The 21,615-nt window shown below is 43.1% G+C and overlaps 1 pseudogene; it reads right to left on the reverse strand.

The window, feature by feature from the left end:
• LOC127926136 (NACHT, LRR and PYD domains-containing protein 3-like) overlaps positions 1–20,909 on the reverse strand; it is a 28,980-nt pseudogene extending 8,071 nt beyond the window's left edge.
• Between the last annotated feature and the right edge of the window lie 706 nt (positions 20,910–21,615).

Consider the following 21,615-nt stretch of genomic DNA (forward strand, 5'->3'; position numbering starts at 1 on the left):
ACAGAACAGAGTACAGTTCATTACTAGAGACATACAGGTATTCTATCCTACCTACTGCATACAGAACAGAGTACAGTTCATTAGCCTGCCTGCCTAGAGACATACAGGTATTCTATCCTACCTACTGCATACAGAACGGAGTACAGTTCATTACTAGAGACATACAGGTATTCTATCCTACCTACTGCATACAGAACAGAGTACAGTTCATTACTAGAGACATACAGGTATTCTATCCTACCTACTGCATACAGAACAGAGTACAGTTCATTACTAGAGACATACAGGTATTCTATCCTACCTACTGCATACAGAACAGAGTACAGTTCATTACTAGAGACATACAGGTATTCTATCCTACCTACTGCATACAGAACAGAGTACAGTTCATTACTAGAGACATACAGGTATTCTATCCTACCTACTGCATACAGAACAGAGTACAGTTCATTACTAGAGACATACAGGTATTCTATCCTACCTACTGCATACAGAACAGAGTACAGTTCATTACTAGAGACATACAGGTATTCTATCCTACCTACTGCATACAGAACAGAGTACAGTTCATTACTAGAGACATACAGGTATTCTATCCTACCTACTGCATACAGAACAGAGTACAGTTCATTACTAGAGACATACAGGTATTCTATCCTACCTACTGCATACAGAACAGAGTACAGTTCATTACTAGAGACATACAGGTATTCTATCCTACCTACTGCATACAGAACAGAGTACAGTTCATTACTAGAGACATACAGGTATTCTATCCTACCTACTGCATACAGAACAGAGTACAGTTCATTACTAGAGACATACAGGTATTCTATCCTACCTACTGCATACAGAACAGAGTACAGTTCATTACTAGAGACATACAGGTATTCTATCCTACCTACTGCATACAGAACAGAGTACAGTTCATTACTAGAGACATACAGGTATTCTATCCTACCTACTGCATACAGAACAGAGTACAGTTCATTACTAGAGACATACAGGTATTCTATCCTACCTACTGCATACAGAACAGAGTACAGTTCATTACTAGAGACATACAGGTATTCTATCCTACCTACTGCATACAGAACAGAGTACAGTTCATTACTAGAGACATACAGGTATTCTATCCTACCTACTGCATACAGAACAGAGTACAGTTCATTACTAGAGACATACAGGTATTCTATCCTACCTACTGCATACAGAACAGAGTACAGTTCATTACTAGAGACATACAGGTATTCTATCCTACCTACTGCATACAGAACAGATTACAGTTCATTACTAGAGACATACAGGTATTCTATCCTACCTACTGCATACAGAACAGAGTACAGTTCATTACTAGAGACATACAGGTATTCTATCCTACCTACTGCATACAGAACAGAGTACAGTTCATTACTAGAGACATACAGGTATTCTATCCTACCTACTGCATACAGAACAGAGTACAGTTCATTACTAGAGACATACAGGTATTCTATCCTACCTACTGCATACAGAACAGAGTACAGTTCATTACTAGAGACATACAGGTATTCTATCCTACCTACTGCATACAGAACAGAGTACAGTTCATTATAGAGACATACAGGTATTCTATCCTACCTACTGCATACAGAACAGAGTACAGTTCATTACTAGAGACATACAGGTATTCTATCCTACCTACTGCATACAGAACAGAGTACAGTTCATTACTAGAGACATACAGGTATTCTGAATCCTACCTACTGCATACAGAACAGAGTACAGTTCATTACTAGAGACATACAGGTATTCTATCCTACCTACTGCATACAGAACAGAGTACAGTTCATTACTAGAGACATACAGGTATTCTATCCTACCTACTGCATACAGAACAGAGTACAGTTCATTACTAGAGACATACAGGTATTCTATTCCTACCTACTGACATACAGAACAGAGTACAGTTCATTACTAGAGACATACAGGTATTCTACCATCCTACCTCTGCATACAGAACAGAGTACAGTTCATTACTAGAGACATACAGGTATTCTATCCTACCTACTGCATACAGAACAGAGTACAGTTCATTACTAGAGACATACAGGTATTCTATCCTACCTACTGCATACAGAACAGAGTACAGTTCATTACTAGAGACATACAGGTATTCTATCCTACCTACTGCATACAGCCAATACAGTTCAGAGTACAGTTCATTAGTAGAGACATACAGGTATTCTATCCTACCTACTGCATACAGAACAGAGTACAGTTCATTACTAGAGACATACAGGTATTCTATCCTACCTACTGCATACAGAACAGAGTACAGTTCATTACTAGAGACATACAGGTATTCTATCCTACCTACTGCATACAGAACAGAGTACAGTTCATTACTAGAGACATACAGGTATTCTATCCTACCTACTGCATACAGAACAGAGTACAATTCATTACTAGAGACATACAGGTATTCTATCCTACCTACTGAATGAGAACAGAGTATTCATTACTGAGACATACAGGTATTCTGATGATAGTTTGTTTATGTGTTTAAACTGTGTTACTGTTGTTGTAGAGACCAACTGACAGGTAATTCCAATCAGGGCTCACTAGAGACATGGTACTGCACCTGTATGACACAACCGCTGCTCACACTATTAGGACATCTATTCTGACTTACTTCAGCTTCATCAGTTTATATGTGGGATCCACCAGAGCAGCTGAAAGCAGTCCCCCTGCAGAGTCTCCTGGGTGATTGTAGCTCAGGTCCAGCTCTTTCAGGTGGGAGGGTTTGATCTCAGAGCTGAAGACAGAGCAGTACAGCCCTCCTCTGTGACCAGACAGCCAGACAGCCTACAGAGAGACACAACAGATGTCAGGTTGGTGTGCTGTTGTCAATCATCTTGTAGGACACCCATCCATTTGTCCATGACACAAACATTGTGATGAAATATTAGATTTTCAGAGTATTTATTTCACAGCTCAGTACCGACCTGACTGAAGCAGCTGTACTTACCCCAGTGTGTGTTTACAGTCCGGATCCTCCAGTCCAGCAGACAGCAGTGTAACTCAGCTCAGTACCAACCTGACAGGAAACAGCTGTACTTACCCCAGTGTACAGTTTTACAGTCTGGATCCTCCAGTCCAGCAGACAGCAGTGTAACTCAGCTCATTACCAACCTGACTGAAACAGCTTACTTACCCCAGTGTTTAGTTTACAGTCTGGATCCTTCATTTTACAGACAGCAGTGTAACTCAGCTCAGTACCAACCTGACTGAAACAGCTGTACTTACCCCAGTGTGTGTAGTTTACAGTCTGGATCTTCTCCAGCAGACAGCAGTAACTCAGCTCAGTACCACCTGACAGCAGCTGTAGTTACCCCATGCAGTAGTTTACAGATATTCATCCAGCAGACAGCAGTGTAACTCAGCTCAGTACCAACCTGACTGAAACAGCTGTACTTACCCCAGTGTGTGTTTACAGTCCGGATCCTCCAGTCCAGCAGACAGCCGTGTAACTCAGCTCAGTACCGACCTACTGAAACAGCTGTACTTACCCCAGTGTGTGTTTACAGTCTGGATCCTCCAGTCCAGCAGACAGCAGTGTAACTCAGCTCAGTACCAACCTGACTGAAACAGCTGTACTTACCCCAGTGTGTGTAGTTTACAGTCTGGATCCTTCAGTCCAGCAGACAGCAGTGTAACTCAGCTCAGTTCCGACCTGACTGAAACAGCTGTACTTACCCCAGTGTGTGTAGTTTATAGTCTGGATCCTTCAGTCCAGCAGACAGCAGTGTAACTCAGCTCAGTATCGACCTACTGAAACAGCTGTACTTACCCCAGTGTGTGTAGTTTACAGTCTGGATCCTCCAGTCCAGCAGACAGCAGTGTAACTCAGCTCAGTATCGACCTACTGAAACAGCTGTACTTACCCCAGTGTGTGTAGTTTACAGTCCGGATCCTCCAGTCCAGCAGACAGCAGTGTAACTCAGCTCAGTACCAACCTGACTGAAACAGCTGTAGTTACCCCAGTGTGTGTAGTTTACAGTCTGGATCCTCCAGTCCAGCAGACAGCAGTGTAACTCAGCTCAGTACCAACCTGACTGAAACAGCTGTAGTTACCCCAGTGTGTGTAGTTTACAGTCTGGATCCTCCAGTCCAGCAGACAGCAGTGTAACTCAGCTCAGTACCAACCTGACTGAAACAGCTGTACTTACCCCAGTGTGTGTAGTTTACAGTCTGGATCCTTCAGTCCAGCAGACAGCAGTGTAACTCAGCTCAGTACCAACCTGACTGAAACAGCTGTACTTACCCCAGTGTGTGTAGTTTACAGTCTGGATCCTTCAGTCCAGCAGACAGCAGTGTAACTCCTGAGTCCTGCAGGTCATTGTCTCTCAGCTCCAGTTGTTTCAGTTGTGAGTTGGGTGAACTCAGGACTGAGGCCAGATCTGAACAGCAACCCTCTGTCAGACCACACTGACCCAGACTAGATGGGAGTAGATCACATGATTAACACATGTTTAAAACATCCACATAATAACTCATACTGAAGATATTTAACTCACACTAGTGTCTGTATGTTGCAGAGTGGACTGGTTAGTCCATCACAGAGCAGCTCCACTCCTCTGTCTCCCAGGTCATTGTAGCTGAGGTCCAGTTCTCTCAGGGGGGAGTTTGGTGTCTGCAGAGCTGAGGCCAGAGTCTCACAGGATTCATATGTGATTGTACAGTCAACCAGTCTGGAAAGAGGAGATATGGTGATACACTGTTAAATCTGCAAAGTTTTAAGAAAATGAGATGCATTAAGACAATAACAGAAGGACATTTAAAAAATATATATATATTTCACCTTTATTTAACCAGGTAGGCAAGTTGAGAACAAGTTCTCATTTACAATTGCGACCTGGCCAAGATAAAGCAAAGCAGTTCGACAGATACAACGACACAGAGTTACACATGGAGTAAAACAAACATACAGTCAATAATACAGTATAAACAAGTCTATATACAATGTGAGCAAATTAGGTGAGAAGGGAGGTAAAGGCAAAAAAGGCCATGGTGGCAAAGTAAATACAATATAGCAAGTAAAACACTGGAATGGTAGTTTTGCAATGGAAGAAAGTGCAAAGTAGAAATAAAAATAATGGGGTGCAAAGGAGCAAAATAAATAAATTAATTAAATACAGTTGGGAAAGAGGTAGTTGTTTGGGCTAAATTATAGGTGGGCTATGTACAGGTGCAGTAATCTGTAAGATGCTCTGACAGTTGGTGCTTAAAGCTAGTGAGGGAGATAAGTGTTTCCAGTTTCAGAGATTTTTGTAGTTCGTTCCAGTCATTGGTAGCAGAGAACTGGAAGGAGAGGCGGCCAAAGAAAGAATTGGTTTTGGGGGTGACTAGAGAGATATACCTGCTGGAGCGCGTGCTACAGGTGGGAGATGCTATGGTGACCAGCGAGCTGAGATAAGGGGGGACTTTACCTAGCAGGGTCTTGTAGATGACATGGAGCCAGTGGGTTTGGCGACGAGTATGAAACGAGGGCCAGCCAACGAGAGCGTACAGGTCGCAATGGTGGGTAGTATATGGGGCTTTGGTGACAAAACGGATTGCACTATGATAGACTGCATCCAATTTGTTGAGTAGGGTATTGGAGGCTATTTTGTAAATGACATCGCCAAAGTCGAGGATTGGTAGGATGGTCAGTTTTACAAGGGTATGTTTGGCAGCATGAGTGAAGGATGCTTTGTTGCGAAATAGGAAGCCAATTCTAGATTTAACTTTGGATTGGAGATGTTTGATATGGGTCTGGAAGGAGAGTTTACAGTCTAACCAGACACCTAAGTATTTGTAGTTGTCCACGTATTCTAAGTCAGAGCCGTCCAGAGTAGTGATGTTGGACAGGCGGGTAGGTGCAGGTAGCGATCGGTTGAAGAGCATGCATTTAGTTTTACTTGTATTTAAGAGCAATTGGAGGCCACGGAAGGAGAGTTGTATGGCATTGAAGCTTGCCTGGAGGGTTGTTAACACAGTGTCCAAAGAAGGGCCGGAAGTATACAGAATGGTGTCGTCTGCGTAGAGGTGGATCAGGGACTCACCAGCAGCAAGAGCGACCTCAATTGATGTATACAGAGAAGAGAGTCGGTCCAAGAATTGAACCCTGTGGCACCCCCATAGAGACTGCCAGAGGTCCGGACAGCAGACCCTCCGATTTGACACACTGAACTCTATCAGAGAAGTAGTTGGTGAACCAGGCGAGGCAATCATTTGAGAAACCAAGGCTGTCGAATCTGCCGATGAGGATGTGGTGGTTGACAGAGTCGAAATCCTTGGCCAGATCAATGAATACGGCTGCTCAGTAATGTTTCTTATCGATGGCGGTTAAGATATCGTTTAGGACCTTGAGCGTGGCTGAGGTGCACCCATGACCAGCTCTGAAACCAGATTGCATAGCAGAGAAGGTATGGTGAGATTCGAAATGGTCGGTAATCTGTTTGTTGACTTGGCTTTCGAAGACCTTAGAAAGGCATGGTAGGATAGATATAGGTCTGTAGCAGTTTGGGTCAAGAGTGTCCCCCCCTTTGAAGAGGGGGATGACCGCAGCTGCTTTCCAATCTTTGGGAATCTCAGACGACACGAAAGAGAGGTTGAACAGGCTAGTAATAGGGGTGGCAACAATTTCGGAAGATAATTTTAGAAAGAAAGGGTCCAGATTGTCTAGCCCGGCTGATTTGTAGGGGTCCAGATTTTTCAGCTCTTTCAGAACATCAGCTGAATGGATTTGGGAGAAGGAGAAATGGGGAAGGCTTGGGCGAGTTGCTGTGGGGGGTGCAGTGCTGTTGACCGGGGTAGGCGTAGCCAGGTGGAAAGCATGGCCAGCCGTAGAAAAATGCTTATTGAAATTCTCAATTATGGTGGATTTATCAGTGGTGACAGTGTTTCCTATCTTCAGTGCAGTGGGCAGCTGGGAGGAGGTGTTCTTATTCTCCATGGACTTTACAGTGTCCCAGAACTTTTTTGAGTTAGTGTTACAGGAAGCAAATTTCTGCTTGAAAAAGCTAGCCTTGGCTTTTCTAACTGCCTGTGTATAACGGTTTCTAGCTTCCCTGAACAGCTGCATATCACGGGGGCTGTTCGATGCTAATGCAGAACGCCATAGGATGTTTTTGTGTTGGTTAAGGGCAGTCAGTTCTGGGGAAAACCAAGGGCTATATCTGTTCCTGATTCTAAATTTCTTGAATGGGGCATATTTATTTAAGATGGTTAGGAAGGCATTTTAAAAAAATATCCAGGCATCCTCTACTGACGGGATGAGATCAATATCCTTCCAGGATACCCCGGCCAGGTCGATTAGAAAGGCCTGCTCGCTGAAGTGTTTCAGGGAGCGTTTTACAGTGATGAGTGGAGGTCGTTTGACCGCTGACCCATTACGGATGCAGGCAATGAGGCAGTGATCGCTGAGATTTTGGTTGAGGACAGCAGAGGTGTATTTAGAGGGGAAGTTGGTTAGGATGATATCTATGAGGGTGCCCGTGTTTAAGGCTTTGGGAGGGTACCTGGTAGGTTCATTGATAATTTGAGTGAGATTGAGGGCATCAAGTTTAGATTGTAGAATGGCTGGGGTGTTAAGCATGTTCCGGTTTAGGTCGCCTAGCAGCACGAGCTCTGAAGATAGATGGGGGGCAATCAGTTCACATATGGTGTCCAGAGCACAGCTGGGGGCAGAGGGTGGTCTATAGCAGGCGGCAACGGTGAGAGACTTGTTTTTAGAGAGGTGGATTTTTAAAAGTAGAAGTTCAAATTGTTTGGGTACAGACCTGGATAGTAGGACAGAACTCTGCAGGCTATATTTGCAGTAGATTGCAACACCGCCCCCTTTGGCAGTTCTATCTTGTCTGAAAATGTTGTAATTTGGAATTAAAATGTCAGAATTTTTGGTGGTCTTCCTAAGACAGGATTCAGACACAGCGAGAACATCCGGGTTGGCAGAGTGTGCGAAAGCAGTGAATAGAACAAACTTAGGGAGGAGGCTTCTAATGTTAACATGCATGAAACCAAGGCTATTACGGTTACAGAAGTCATCAAAAGAGAGCGCCTGGGGAATAGGAGTGGAGCTAGGCACTGCAGGGCCTGGATTCACCTCTACATCGCCAGAGGAACATAGGAGGAGAAGAATAAGGGTACGGCTAAAAGCAATAAGAATTGGTCGTCTAGAACGTCTGGAACAGAGAGTAAAAGGAGGTTTCTGGGGGCGATAAAATAGCATCAAGGTATAATGTACAGACAAAGGTATGGTAGGATGTGAATACAGTGGAGGTAAACCTAGGTATTGAGTGATGAAGAGAGAGATATTGTCTCTAGAAACATCATTGAAACCAGGAGATGTCATTGCATGTGTGGGTGGTGGAACTAATAAATTGGATAAGGTATAGTGAGCAGGACTAGAGGCTCTACAGTGAAATAAGCCAATAAACACTAACCAGAACAGCAATGGACAAGACATATTGACATTAAGGAGAGGCATCCTTAGTCGAGTGAGTGGAGTGGTTGGTTTGGGGGTCACGGCGATTTAGACAGCTAGCCAGGACATCGGTAGCAAGCTAGCATAGGATGGAGGTCTGTTGTTAGCCACCTCTTGCGTTCCGTCAGTAGATTAGTGGGGTTCCGTGTGGTAGAGGGGATTAGTCCAAATCACACAACAACAAAAATAAAATAAAAACAATAGATATAGTTATAGAGGCCCAAGAAGAAACATAATAATAATAAAAATAAATAAATTGTCCGATTGTCTATTCTGAGAGCAGCCGGTAAGACAGCTAACGGTTAGCAGGCCGCAGATGGGCGTTCAGGTAACGTCGCGACGGAGGAGCCAGCCGGATCTCCTTCGGGTAGATAACGTCGGCAGTCCAGTTGTGAAGGCCCGGTGGGGCTCCGCGTAGGCGGTAAAACGGGTCCGGATAGGTGACTGCAGCCCAGGAGTGATTGACGGAGCTCAGGAGCGACTGACGGAGCGATGCTTGCTCCGGAATCGACGAGAGCAGACAGACACACGGACAGCAGCCAGCCAGCTGTGAGATCCGGGAATGAATGTCCAGAGAGAAGCCGAAATCCAAGGACATGGAGAGAAAAATTGGTCCGGTATGTTCCGTTCCGAGCCGCGCCGTACAAAAACTGCCGATAGATTTTCGAGCTAAAGGATAGCTGATGACCACAAACCGTGGTTAGCTGAATACTAACGATTTGCCAGTAAAGAAGCTAACTAGCTTCTGAACTAGCTTCTGATTAGCTTCTAGCTAGCTCCTGGCTAGCTTCTGGTTAGTTTCTGGCTAGCTTCTTGGAGCTTCTGGCTAGCTTCTGGCTAGCTTCTTGGAGGATTGCAGATTTGAGGTAAATAATACTTATTTATAAATATAAATTGGTGAGGCGGGTTGCAGGAGAGTGTTTTGAAGATGAGTTGATGGAAAATAAAAATAAAATGTATGTGAAAAAAAGTTGTAAATATATATATATACAGGACACGACAAGACGAGGACAAAAGACGTCTGAACTGCTATGCCATCTCGGGTACACTAGACATGATCAACCAATGTTAAAAACATACAAACTCAGTCAAGATATTTAACTTTAGTGTCATATATTTATCACATTTGATGAATGTTTCTGTATATTAAAGAAGATGTTCAAATAATGTTAAAAACATAATTACTACAAATATATAAACACTATAAAGACAGTGGATACTGAAGATATTTAACTCACACTAGTGTCTGTATGTTGCAGAGTGGACTGGTTAGTCCATCACAGAGCAGCTCCACTCCTCTGTCTCCCAGGTCATTGTTGCTGAGGTCCAGTTCTCTCAGGGGGGAGTTTGGTGTCTGCAGAGCTGAGGCCAGAGTCTCACAGGATTCATATGTGAGGTAACAGTCAGCCAGTCTGGAGAGAGGAGATATGTCGATACACTGTTAAATATGCAAAGCTTTAACAATAGTGAGATGCATTAAGACAATCACAGAAGGACATGATTAACCCATGTTAAAAACATTAACTCAGTCAAGATATTTAACTCACACTAGTGTCTGTATGTTGCAGAGTGGACTGGTTAGTCCATCACAGAGCAGCTCCACTCCTCTGTTTCCCAGGCTATTGTAGCTGATGTCCAGTTCTCTCAGGGGAGAGTTTGGTGTCTGCAGAACTGAGGTCAGAGTCTCACAGGATTTATTTGCGAGTTCACAGTGATCCAGTCTAGAGAGACGAGATAATCTGTTAGATATACAAATCCTGCGTTATAATGACACTGTAAACATCAACTCAATAACAGAACTTACAGTGCTCTCTTGCAGGTTTTCACTACCGGCAGCAACCTCTGATAACCTTTCTCTGATGTGTTGTATGTCTTCAGGTCAAACTCCTCCAGCACCTCCTCTGACATCAGTAACAGGTAGGCCAGGGCTGAACATTGGTCAGGTTTTAGTCTTGTTTCTGAAAGAGTTCCTGAACGCAGTGAGGTCTGCATGTCTTCAACAAGAGAGTTGGCACCAAGTTCATTCAGGCAGTGGAACAAGTTGATGATCCTTTCTGGTGAGGATTCCTCCTTGATGTTGTCTGAAAGGTACCTGACTGTTCTCTTAACTGCTTCCTCATTGGTCTGTGTTGTACTTCCTGTCTGTGTCAGAAGGCCTCGTAACAGATTCTGATTGGACTCCAGTGAGAGACCCAGAAGGAAGCGGAGGAACAGGTCCAGGTGTCCATTCTCACTCTTCAAGGCCTGGTCCACTGCTCTCCTGTGTAAGTCAGACAACTGGATTGACTCCTTCTCTTCATCATCACTAGTGGGGGAGAAAACATTTTCCTTCTTGTCCAGACAAGATTCTAAAGCATGCACTGCTGCTAGAAACTCCTGAATGCTCAGATGCACAAAGCTGTAGACCTTGTCTTGGTACAGCCCAGATTCTTCTTTAAAGATCTCTGTACACAATGCTGAGTACTCTGATGCCTCTGTGACATCAAGGCCACACTCTCTCAGGTCCTCCTCATAGAAGATCAGGTTGCCCTTCTGCAGCTGTTGGAAAGCAAGTTTAGCCAGTTTCAGGATCATCTCTTTGTCTGACTGAGACAGTTCCTTTGGGTTTGTCTCTGTGGCTTTGTTGTACTTCTTGTTTTTCGCAATGATTTGGATGAGTATGAAGTGTGAGTACATCTGGGTCAGAGTTTTGGGGACTTCATCCTTCTCTGCCTCTTTCAGCATCATCTCAAGGACAGTGGCTGATATCCAACAGAACACTGGCATGTGGCACATGATGTGGAGGCTCCTTGATGTCTTCATGTGTTTGATGATTTCATTGGCCAGATTCTGATCTGTGATTTTCTTCCTGAAGTACTCCTTCTTCTGTGGATCATTGAACCCTCGTACCTCAGTCACCTGGTCAACACACTCAGGAGGGATCTGATTGGCTGCTGCAGGTCGTGTGGTTATCCAGAGGAGAGCAGAGGGAAGCAGATTCCCCTTGATGAGGTTTGTCAGCAGCACGTCCACTGAGGTTGGCTTCGTGACATCACAGCATTTCTCATTGTTTTTGAAGTCTAGAGGAAGTCGACACTCATCCAGACCATCAAAAATGAAAACAGTTTTGGTTTCACCATCTTCAATGCTGTCAATCTCTTTCAGCTCTGAGAAGTAGTGGGAAAGAAGTTGCATCAGACTGTATTGGTCCTTTTTCAGGTTCAGATCACGGAAAGGAAGAGGAAACATGAAATGAACGTCCTGATTTGCTTTTCCCTCTGCCCAGTCAAGGACGACCTTCTGCACAGAGACTGTTTTTCCAACACCAGCGATTCCTTTTGTCAGCACAGTTCTGATTGGTTTGTCTTGTCCAGGTAAAGGCTTGAAGATGTCGTTGCATTTGATTGGTGTCTCTTGTGTGGTTCGTTTCTTGGATGCCATCTCTATCTGTCTAACCTCATGTTCATTATTGAGCCCTCCACTTCCACCCTCTGTGATGTAGAGCTCTGTGTAGATGTCCTTGAACAGACTTTGGTTTCCATGGTGTCCAATTCCTTCAGATATGTGTAGATACTTGTGTTTCAGTTTAGCCTTGATGTCTTGTTGGACTGTCAGCAGAGTTTGACCTGTAGGAAAACAATGAGAGTTGGGACTCGTAAGTTTGTGTGTTTTATAATGGCCTTTGTACCATTCTTTGTAATATTATATGAAACACAGTATTACTTCTTCTGTCCAGAAGGTTGTGTGTGATCTTTAATGCATCCTCACTGTCCAAATTCTCCACTTCATTATTGTCATCTGGCAATGGTTCCTGGCTGAAAGCAGGTGGCTGATCACTCTTCATTGATAGCAGGCTGGTTGTAGGTGACTCTGCTCTGGGCTTCTGGACACTGAACAAAACAGGGAGACAGATCACCTCATCAATATCACATTAATACCTCATCTACTTCATTTTAACAACTGTATAATGGAACTTCTAGAAGTCCTGATGTTTCTTTTAAAGCTACAGTCTGCAATTGGTAAATCCATGTTTGGCCTTTTAAATTAATTATGTAGATCTACATTCCATGTAATTTGGGATCACTTTTCATTAGTTAGATTTTTTTAATAGCAATGTATATTTTGCAATTCATCTCTTACCTCTTTGAACTGGTGTCTTGAGTCATTTTAGAGGCAGTAGTCCCCTCCTCTCTCTCCCCGGAGAGACTCATTTTAGAGGCAGTGGTCCCCTCCTCTGTCTCCCCAGAGAGACTCATTTTAGAGGCAGTGGTCCCCTCCTCTGTCTCCCCAGAGAGACTCATTTTAGAGGCAGTGGTCCCCTCCTCTGTCTCCCCAGAGAGACTCATTTTAGAGGCAGTGGTCCCCTCCTCTGTCTCCCCGGAGAGACTCATTTTAGAGGCAGTAGTCCCCTCCTTTCTCTCCCCAGAGAGACTTGTTTTAGATGTAAGTCAGCTCACTCAGCTACAATAAGAAATAACAGAACAATATGTCTGAACATTGAAGAACCATTAACAATGACAACACTTTTATTGTCGGAGGTCAGAGTTCAGATACTTCTTGTTGCATTTAAACATACACAGTCCAATATTATTAATTTGATTTGGATCCCCACTAGCTGACTCCATAACAACAGCTAGTCTACCTGGTTGGATCCCCACTAGCTGACTCCATAACAACAGCTAGTCTACCTGGTTGGATCCCTTGAGTCCATAACAACAGCAGTCTAGATCCCCTACCTAACAACAGCTAGTCTACCTGGTTGATCCCTTGAGTCCATAACAACAGCTAGTCTACCCCCTGACTCCATAACAACAGCTAGTCTACCTGGTTGGATCCCCTGACTCCATAGTCTTCCTGGTTGAGATCCCCTGATTCCATAACAACAGCTAGTCTACCTGGTTGGATCCCTGACTCCATAACAACAGCTAGTCTACCTGGTTGGATCCCCTGACTCCATAGTCTTCCTGGTTGGATCCCCTGATTCCATAACATACCTTAAGGGAAGATTTCGGCAGTTGCTGTATGGTTAGTGAGAAAGTCCATATTGCAAATGTACGGTCCCTTACTAGACGTCCGAAATCGTTTGTAAAATTTGCGGACGGCGTCGGACCGAGCGGCAGGGCCGGACCTACCAGGAAGTCATCAAATGAACTTTGTCGGACATTCGGTTTCCGTTTTACAAAAATAATAAGATTTTGGTCATTTTTCCGCTGTCCTTGAAAATCCCACAAGAGGGCATAAGCAATCATATTGCTACTGGACAAAACGGAAAACGGAAAATATTTTGAAGCCGAAACTCGGTGAGCGTAGGTTTGGCATAATGGGCAGTTGGCCCCGAACAAGATGGCGTCTAGGCATCAACGTTTTTTGAGTTATGGCCATTTATCTGGGATTAAAGGTCCAAAATGAAAATAGAGAAATTATTTTTCCACTTCATGTCAAAGTCAAGGAGCCTCCGGTGTCAATAAAAAAAGAACCAGCCATTTATCTATCGTAATTTAAGAGAAACCGTACAACGGCGGTTACAGATCCAGTTGCAGGGTGTTCTTACGAATCTTTTTAAAGTGTGCTGCGGAGCTCTGCGAGATTTCTGTGATTTTCTGAAATAACACACACTCACTAAACCCTCCGTAAATAACTCAGTTCTTAACGTAAAGACTTAAAACTCAGGATTCTGTAAAGGCATACCCCAATCAGGATATGAGTTTATTTATAGCTTCCTGTGCCAACCGGAAGTGCCTTAAATGGTGTCACAGTGTCAGTTTCCAAGGGTTAAAAAGGTCAGATCTTTTCAAAACTTCATATGTGTGATTAGGCAACCCCCATAAACTGTAAGTCAGTCATTTCTCCCAACAGATGTCAAAGAAAAGCTCTCTCTCACACACACACACACACACAGAAACACAAACACAGCAAGGATGGAGTGACAAAGTGCGGTGCTTAAAGACACACAAAGCCTAAAATGGCATTTCCATATTCTCTAGGCCGTGCCGAGTTCAACAAGATGCCCCACTTGACCGTAGCTCGCTCGGTCTGAGCACAGCGACCATGAGAAAAGTAGGCCCAAAATGAAGGCTGGCCCTCAATGTCATTTGCTTTTGGGTGACAGAGAGAGAACCGTTAGGGTGAGAAGCACAATTCGACCTCAGGTACGTTCCTAAGGTCCTCCCGATCCGTGCAAGCCTAACCTTGACCGTGTGGTAGTTAAAAGAAGGTGTTTACTTCAAAGAGTTTGCATTGACTTCTCTCCCCATAGGAATACCCCTAAATTCAACCTGAAGCCTATGTGGGTTATGAATGCCTTATGAACCTGTCTTCTATGACAGTCCATCAGACCACTATGAGGTCTACTTGTGTCGATTCTAAGCTTCCTGGACCAACCGGAAGTGGTTAAACTGGCCTGCAGTTTGATAGACATAGTGCATTCAACCCTGTGTAAATCAGTCAGTTCTTAACGTAAGGACTTAAAACTCAGGATTCTGTAAAAGCATACCCCAGTGAGGATATGTGTTGACTTATAGCTTCCTGTGCCAACCGGAAGTGCCATAATTGGTGTCTCTTGGGCTGTTTTGAGGGGTTAAAAAAGTCAGATCTTTCCAAAACTTCATATATGTGATTAGGCAACCCCCATGAACTGTAAATGAGTCATTTGTCCCGTAAAATTTCAAAGGAAAACTAAATCACACACACACACAGCTTGGAAGTAGGGACCCATTGGGGTGCGTAGAGACATACACTGCCTGCATTAGTTAACCTTGTTGGAACTTTTAAAGAACCGTCGGACCTAGAGTTCCGAAACTTTAGTATCCTGTTCTAGACCTCCGGTCGATAGTGCGTGGTGAGTTACGTGGCTCTAGAAGGTTCTCGGACCGAGAAACAGCCTCGTACATTTGCAATGATTTCAATTCATTTTTGCATCGCGAAAATGACGACATTTAGAAATGTCCCAGAGTCGCAAGACTAGGTGCATTGCGGCCGTCTCTGACCATATAGACAGACCCCAACGTTTCTGTCCGATAGCTCATTCAAGGACCCCGTAGCAAGTCATGGAAAAAAGTGGATTTTCAGCACCAATTAGGGTTTTGCTCGGACACCAAATGACCGATTGAGCCGAAACTTGGGATTCGGGGTCGCCTCAGCTAGGCCTACACGTAATGGACCCGCAGCTAGAATGTAACTACGTGTTTTATGTTTTTTTTAATGGTTTGAACCGAAGGCGTTGTGAATTTTGGGCCAGCTCTGAAGTATGTGATAGTTGGCTACTAAACGAGTTGGAAAAAGTGGGTTTAGTGTCAGTTTGTATCAGTTTGGTGTCAGAATGATATCTAATTGACTGATGGACAGTGACTTGCTGGTGACTCTTGTCCATTTGCAATATGTTTAAACAGTGAGGTACCATCACCAAAGTGACATTCTGAAATCAACCCAAACGAGCCAATGAGATGAACCAGAATCACTGCCCAGCCATCCCGAGATCATCGGGCAAGTCAATTTCACATTCCTGCAGGATTTTTATAGCATGACAAATTCGTGATGGTACCTGCCCATTGAACCATATTGCAAATGCACAGTGACTTTGCAAAAGTGAGAAAACATAAACAAATGGACATGATGAAATCAACACAACGAGTGATGGAAAGGTACAACTATCACTGCTCGGCCATCCTGTGTTCATCAGGCCAGTCAATTTTGCATTTTTGAGCATGTCAAATTTCATATGGTAAATGCCCATTGAAACATATTGCAAATGCACATGCATTTGCAATTTGATTCTATAGTGAAAAAAACATCACCAAATGGACATGATGAAATCAACACAACGAGTGATGGAAAGGAACAACTATCACTGCCCGGCCATCCCGAGTTCATCAGGCCAGTCAATTTTGCATTTCTGCAGGATTTTTGAGCATGTCAAATTTCTTATGGCATTTGGCCCCAAAAAAAGTGACTTTTGACTTTGACTTTTGACTTCCTATGAAATCATATTGTAAATGGACAAATCATATTGCTATCATAAATATGATAATAAAATACAACTAAAGTATGTTGATACAGTTATTATACGTGTGTAATTGACAAAAAAAATCTAAAGAATTTCGAAAAACGGTCCAGAAAGCACTTTTTTAAGGGGTGATAAGTTTTTGACAGAAAAATCATTTTTTCAAAATTTTGCTTTTGGACGTTGACTTGGGTTACATTTCCAATATGAAAAACCATGGTGGAGCGGATTCACCACCTGTTGAATTTTTATAGTGTTAAAACTGGCAATTGCCATATGGCATTTGCAATACACTTTGCATGAATCAACGCCGAATTGGGTGGTATTGGACAATGTGTATATGGTTTGTCCGATGCCAATGACTTCCCATTAATTTTTGTCCAATTTTTGTATTCCCTTACAACAGCTTATCTACCTGGTTGGATCCCCTGATTCCATAACAACAGCTTATCTACCTGGTTGGATCCCCTGACTCCATAACAACAGCTTATCTACCTGGTTGGATAACAACAGCTTATCCCTGGTTGGATCCCTGACTCCATAACAACAGCTTATCTACCTGGTTGGATCCCCTGACTCCTGGTTGATCCCCTGACTCCATAACAACAGCTTATCTACCATCCCCTGACTCCATAACAACAGCTTATCTACCTGGTTGGATCCCCTGACTCCATAACAACAGCTTATCTACCTGGTTGGATCCCCTGACTCCATAACAACAGCTTATCTACCTGGTTGGATCCCCTGACTCCATAACAACAGCTTATCTACCTGGTTGGATCCCCTGACTCCATAACAACAGCTTATCTACCTGGTTGGATCCCCTGACTCCATAACAACTGCTTATCTACCTGGTTGGATCCCCTGACTCCATAACAACTGCTAGTCTACCTGGTTGGATCCCCTGACTCCATAACAACAGCTAGTCTACCTGGTTGGATCCCCTGACTCCATAACAACAGCTAGTCTACCTGGTTGGATAACAACCCTGACTCCATAACAACAGCTAGTCTACCTGGTTGGATCCCCTGACTCCATAACAACAGCTAGTCTACCTGGTTGGATCCCTGACTCCATAACAACAGCTAGTCTACCTGGTTGGATCCCCTGACTCCATAACAACAGCTAGTCTACCTGGTTGGATCCCCTGACTCCATAACAACAGCTAGTCTACCTGGTTGGATCCCCTGACTCCATAACAACAGCTAGTCTACCTGGTTGGATCCCCTGACTCCATAACAACAGCTAGTCTACCTGGTTGGATCCCCTGACTCCATAACAACAGAGTCTACCTGGTTGGATCCCCTGACTCCTAGTCTACCTGGTTGGATCCCCTGACTCCATAACAACAGCTAGTCTACCTGGTTGGATCCCCTGACTCCATAACAACAGCTAGTCTACCTGGTTGGATCCCCTGACTCCATAACAACAGCTAGTCTACCTGGTTGGATCCCCTGACTCCATAACAACAGCTAGTCTACCTGGTTGGATCCCTGACTCCATAACAACAGCTAGTCTACCTGGTTGGATCCCCTGACTCCATAACAACAGCTAGTCTACCTGGTTGGATCCCCATTAGCTGACTCCATAACACCTGGGGTCCAAACACAACTAACTAAAAGACAGTACAGACATCGACTTTACAGTTTACATTGAAAGACGGTAGTCGACATTATAAACATTTACCAAGTAGACATTACAGACTGTTAAAATAGCTGACAGGTATTTCATTCTAACCCTTCGGCCTCATCAAACAGCGCTTCAGAAAGATCAGAGTGAACATTTTGTCTGAGATTGCTGGTGTTGTGAAGAACAGCACAGTGACAGGGGTCACCATCATATAACCTATCCAATAACTTATCTAAGTAAATCAATCAAACCTTTACTAATGCAACTGAAGACAGACGTTGACAATGGAACCATAGCATGTATGTTTCTGCAACCAACCAAAGGGCTGGTTAACTATATAGACTATATCCCCATGATCACTCCCTGGTGGTATGATCACCTACGTCAATGTGTGTGTGTATCAACCAACCAAAGGGCTGGTTAACTATATAGACTATATCCCCATGATCACTCCCTGGTGGTATGATCACCTACGTCAATGTGTGTGTGTATCAATAAGCTGAGGTTTCCTTATAAGGTAACCTGGTACAGTAGCTTCTGTGAATTCATTAGCATTGTCCACTGTCACACAAGATCAACATGTCAAAACCAGACAGTGGTTACTTCTCTTTATCTAGTTTCAGTCTGACTCAGACCCAGCCTGCAAGCCCACTCTCACAACAGCCAGAGCTTAACCACAAAGACTAATATAGATGCTTGTGCAATGTATAGCTGCAGCATTTTAGACACATAGCAACAGTATCTATTCAAAGGCCTGCAGCAAAACATATGAATCTTAAGGTCCCCTTAATCAATAATTAATAAAGATTAATCTAACATCTTCTACATACTGTATCACTGGTATGGGTATTGATATGGTTCTTGTACATACTGTATATTATGTAGTTATTTCTCTACATTGACACTTGTTATTTATATCATTTATTTTGACACTATATATTTCTGATATTGCTACTATGTCAGTAACCATTTGTCTGTACAGTTTCTGCCTTCTGTAGAGACCCATCCACGTTGCTAGATGTGGCTGGGGGGTATAGCATTTCTATCACATGACCCATCCACGTTGCTAGATGTGGCTGGGGGGTATAGCATTTCTATCACATGACCCATCCACGTTGCTAGATGTGGCTGGGGGGTATAGCATTTCTATCACATGACCCATCAGTTTAGTGTCTCAATTAGCATCATCTAACATTTATACAATATTTATATCTGGACACTTTCTGTTGATCTGGAATTGTTCCTTATTGTAGGCTACTACTTTTAGTCTTAATCTTTACTACACTACTCACTGTTTATCACATGACCTCACATGTGAATCCTTAAACAGATGGGTGGAGCTAAGGCTTAAGGGGGTGTGAACAATGCTGAATGGGTGGAGACAAAGGAGAGCTCTCCAGTAGGTGCACCTAAACATTCAGGGGCCATTTTCTCAAAAGTGGTGTTTGTAACTGACAGTTAGACTTACAGGTTATGTCGTTGTCTTTTGTTTGAATTGTTTATGTGTCCGCTGTGCGGGGAAATGATAATACAAGCGGAACTACGTAGCTAATACTGTTGTAACGGGGATCCTTATTGTAGCAACACACCTTTGGAGGGAAGGCAATCATTTTCATGTCATCGGGTGTAGTTCATAAAGGTTGAAGAGTGTATGTTAGGATGAAGTGTGAATTCATGCCAGGAATAATAAGTGTGAAGTTTGATTTCCTCCCTTCTGTAATAACCAGCCAATGAGGTATTTGTTCCTTTATTCATGTGTTAATCTGAACCTGTTATAACGCCGGTTAAACTGTTATGTATGTAAGCACTTCAGAGTTATACCAAGCTAATAAGTCACTCGTAAGATAAGGTCGTAAGAGTGTGCTTAACTGTATTTTTCATTTACTTTATAGTTCTCACGGAAGGTGATAATTCTGACTAAAACTACAGAATAAAGCCGCCAGTTAAAATCAAGGAACGGTTGTGCTCGTGGTTACTGAAGGGAGCTAAAGTGTTTCAGGTTTATCAACTCTCAAAGCAGAATTACTTTCCCATTGTTCCTCAAATGCAGAGTATGATACACCATTTTGTATCTCTGTCTCTGATTTTATCAAATGAAGAAAAATAACAATTTCAAATGCTGCTACATAAGACCGAATCAATCGGTCACATTTAGTTTCAATGCCCATTACCGCAGGTGTTTTTTTTTTTACCGGATTGACTATTTTTTTCTCCAAAGAAACTAGTTTACGTGATACACGTCTTCCTCCGGGAAGTGAAAGAGCGCAAAGACAATAATCACGATCATGTGAAGTCAATCTCCCATACCCTACCTACCTCATAGCCCTGTAGACTATAATATAACATTGATTCATATTGACTAGGCTGATCAATATGAATCAGCATCAATGTAAGGAAACCTAAAATGATCATTATTGAAAGTTGAAATCAGTATTGTAATAACTTAATTAACACGTTTGCGATTGTCTTACCCCATAAATCACCTCTCTCTGCGATGGCCTAACTTCTCCAAAACACTTTTCTACAAAAAATGTAATAAAATACGAATTACGCTACATACCTTAGAAACATTTTTCTTCGACCGACAGTGTCCAGTTTTTCCTTTACTTCCTTATAAATGTACTTCATGTTTCAACACAGTGGGCGGGTTCAACAGGTATAGGTTTATGCGAAGACACACAAAGCACACGCGCAGACAGACACACAGACGCACACACACTCTCCTTCCCGCTAACTTTAACCCTCTTTGCATTTTCTTTGCATTTTAAAACAATTAGATAAGCCATCTATTCCCAAGGCTTTTATTTATTTCATTTCCATGATAATTGCATAATAAATTCCTCACCTTTTCCGTGATGTTTTCATTCTCACGGGGTATCATATTATGGCCTACAACAACGAGGTCACTGTGATGTTTTCATTCTCACGGGGTATCATATTATGGCCTACAACAACGAGGTCACTGTGATGTTTTCATTCTCACGGGGTATCATATTATGGCCTACAACGAGGTCACTGTGATGTTTTCATTCTCACGGGGTATCATATTATGGCCTACAACGAGGTCACTGTGATGTTTTCATTCTCACGGGGTATCATATTATGGCCTACAACGAGGTCACTGTGATGTTTTCATTCTCACGGGGTATCATATTATGGCCTACAACGAGGTCACTGTGATGTTTTCATTCTCACGGGGTATCATATTATGGCCTACAACAACGAGGTCACTGTGATGTTTTCATTCTCACGGGGTATCATATTATGGCCTACAACGAGGTCACTGTGATGTTTTCATTCTCACGGGGTATCATATTATGGCCTACAACAACGAGGTCACTGTGATGTTTTCATTCTCACGGGGTATCATATTATGGCCTACAACAACGAGGTCACCATTCGTTCCATCTCTCGTTTATTTGGACCCACTTCCCAGCATTAAATAGATCAACTACGGTATTTCAAGCAGCCTATGTTGCTCTATGCCAGTGGTCACCAA

The sequence above is a fragment of the Oncorhynchus keta genome, unplaced genomic scaffold, assembly GCF_023373465.1.
Source record: "Oncorhynchus keta strain PuntledgeMale-10-30-2019 unplaced genomic scaffold, Oket_V2 Un_contig_6966_pilon_pilon, whole genome shotgun sequence".
Taxonomy (NCBI): Eukaryota; Metazoa; Chordata; class Actinopteri; order Salmoniformes; family Salmonidae; genus Oncorhynchus; species Oncorhynchus keta.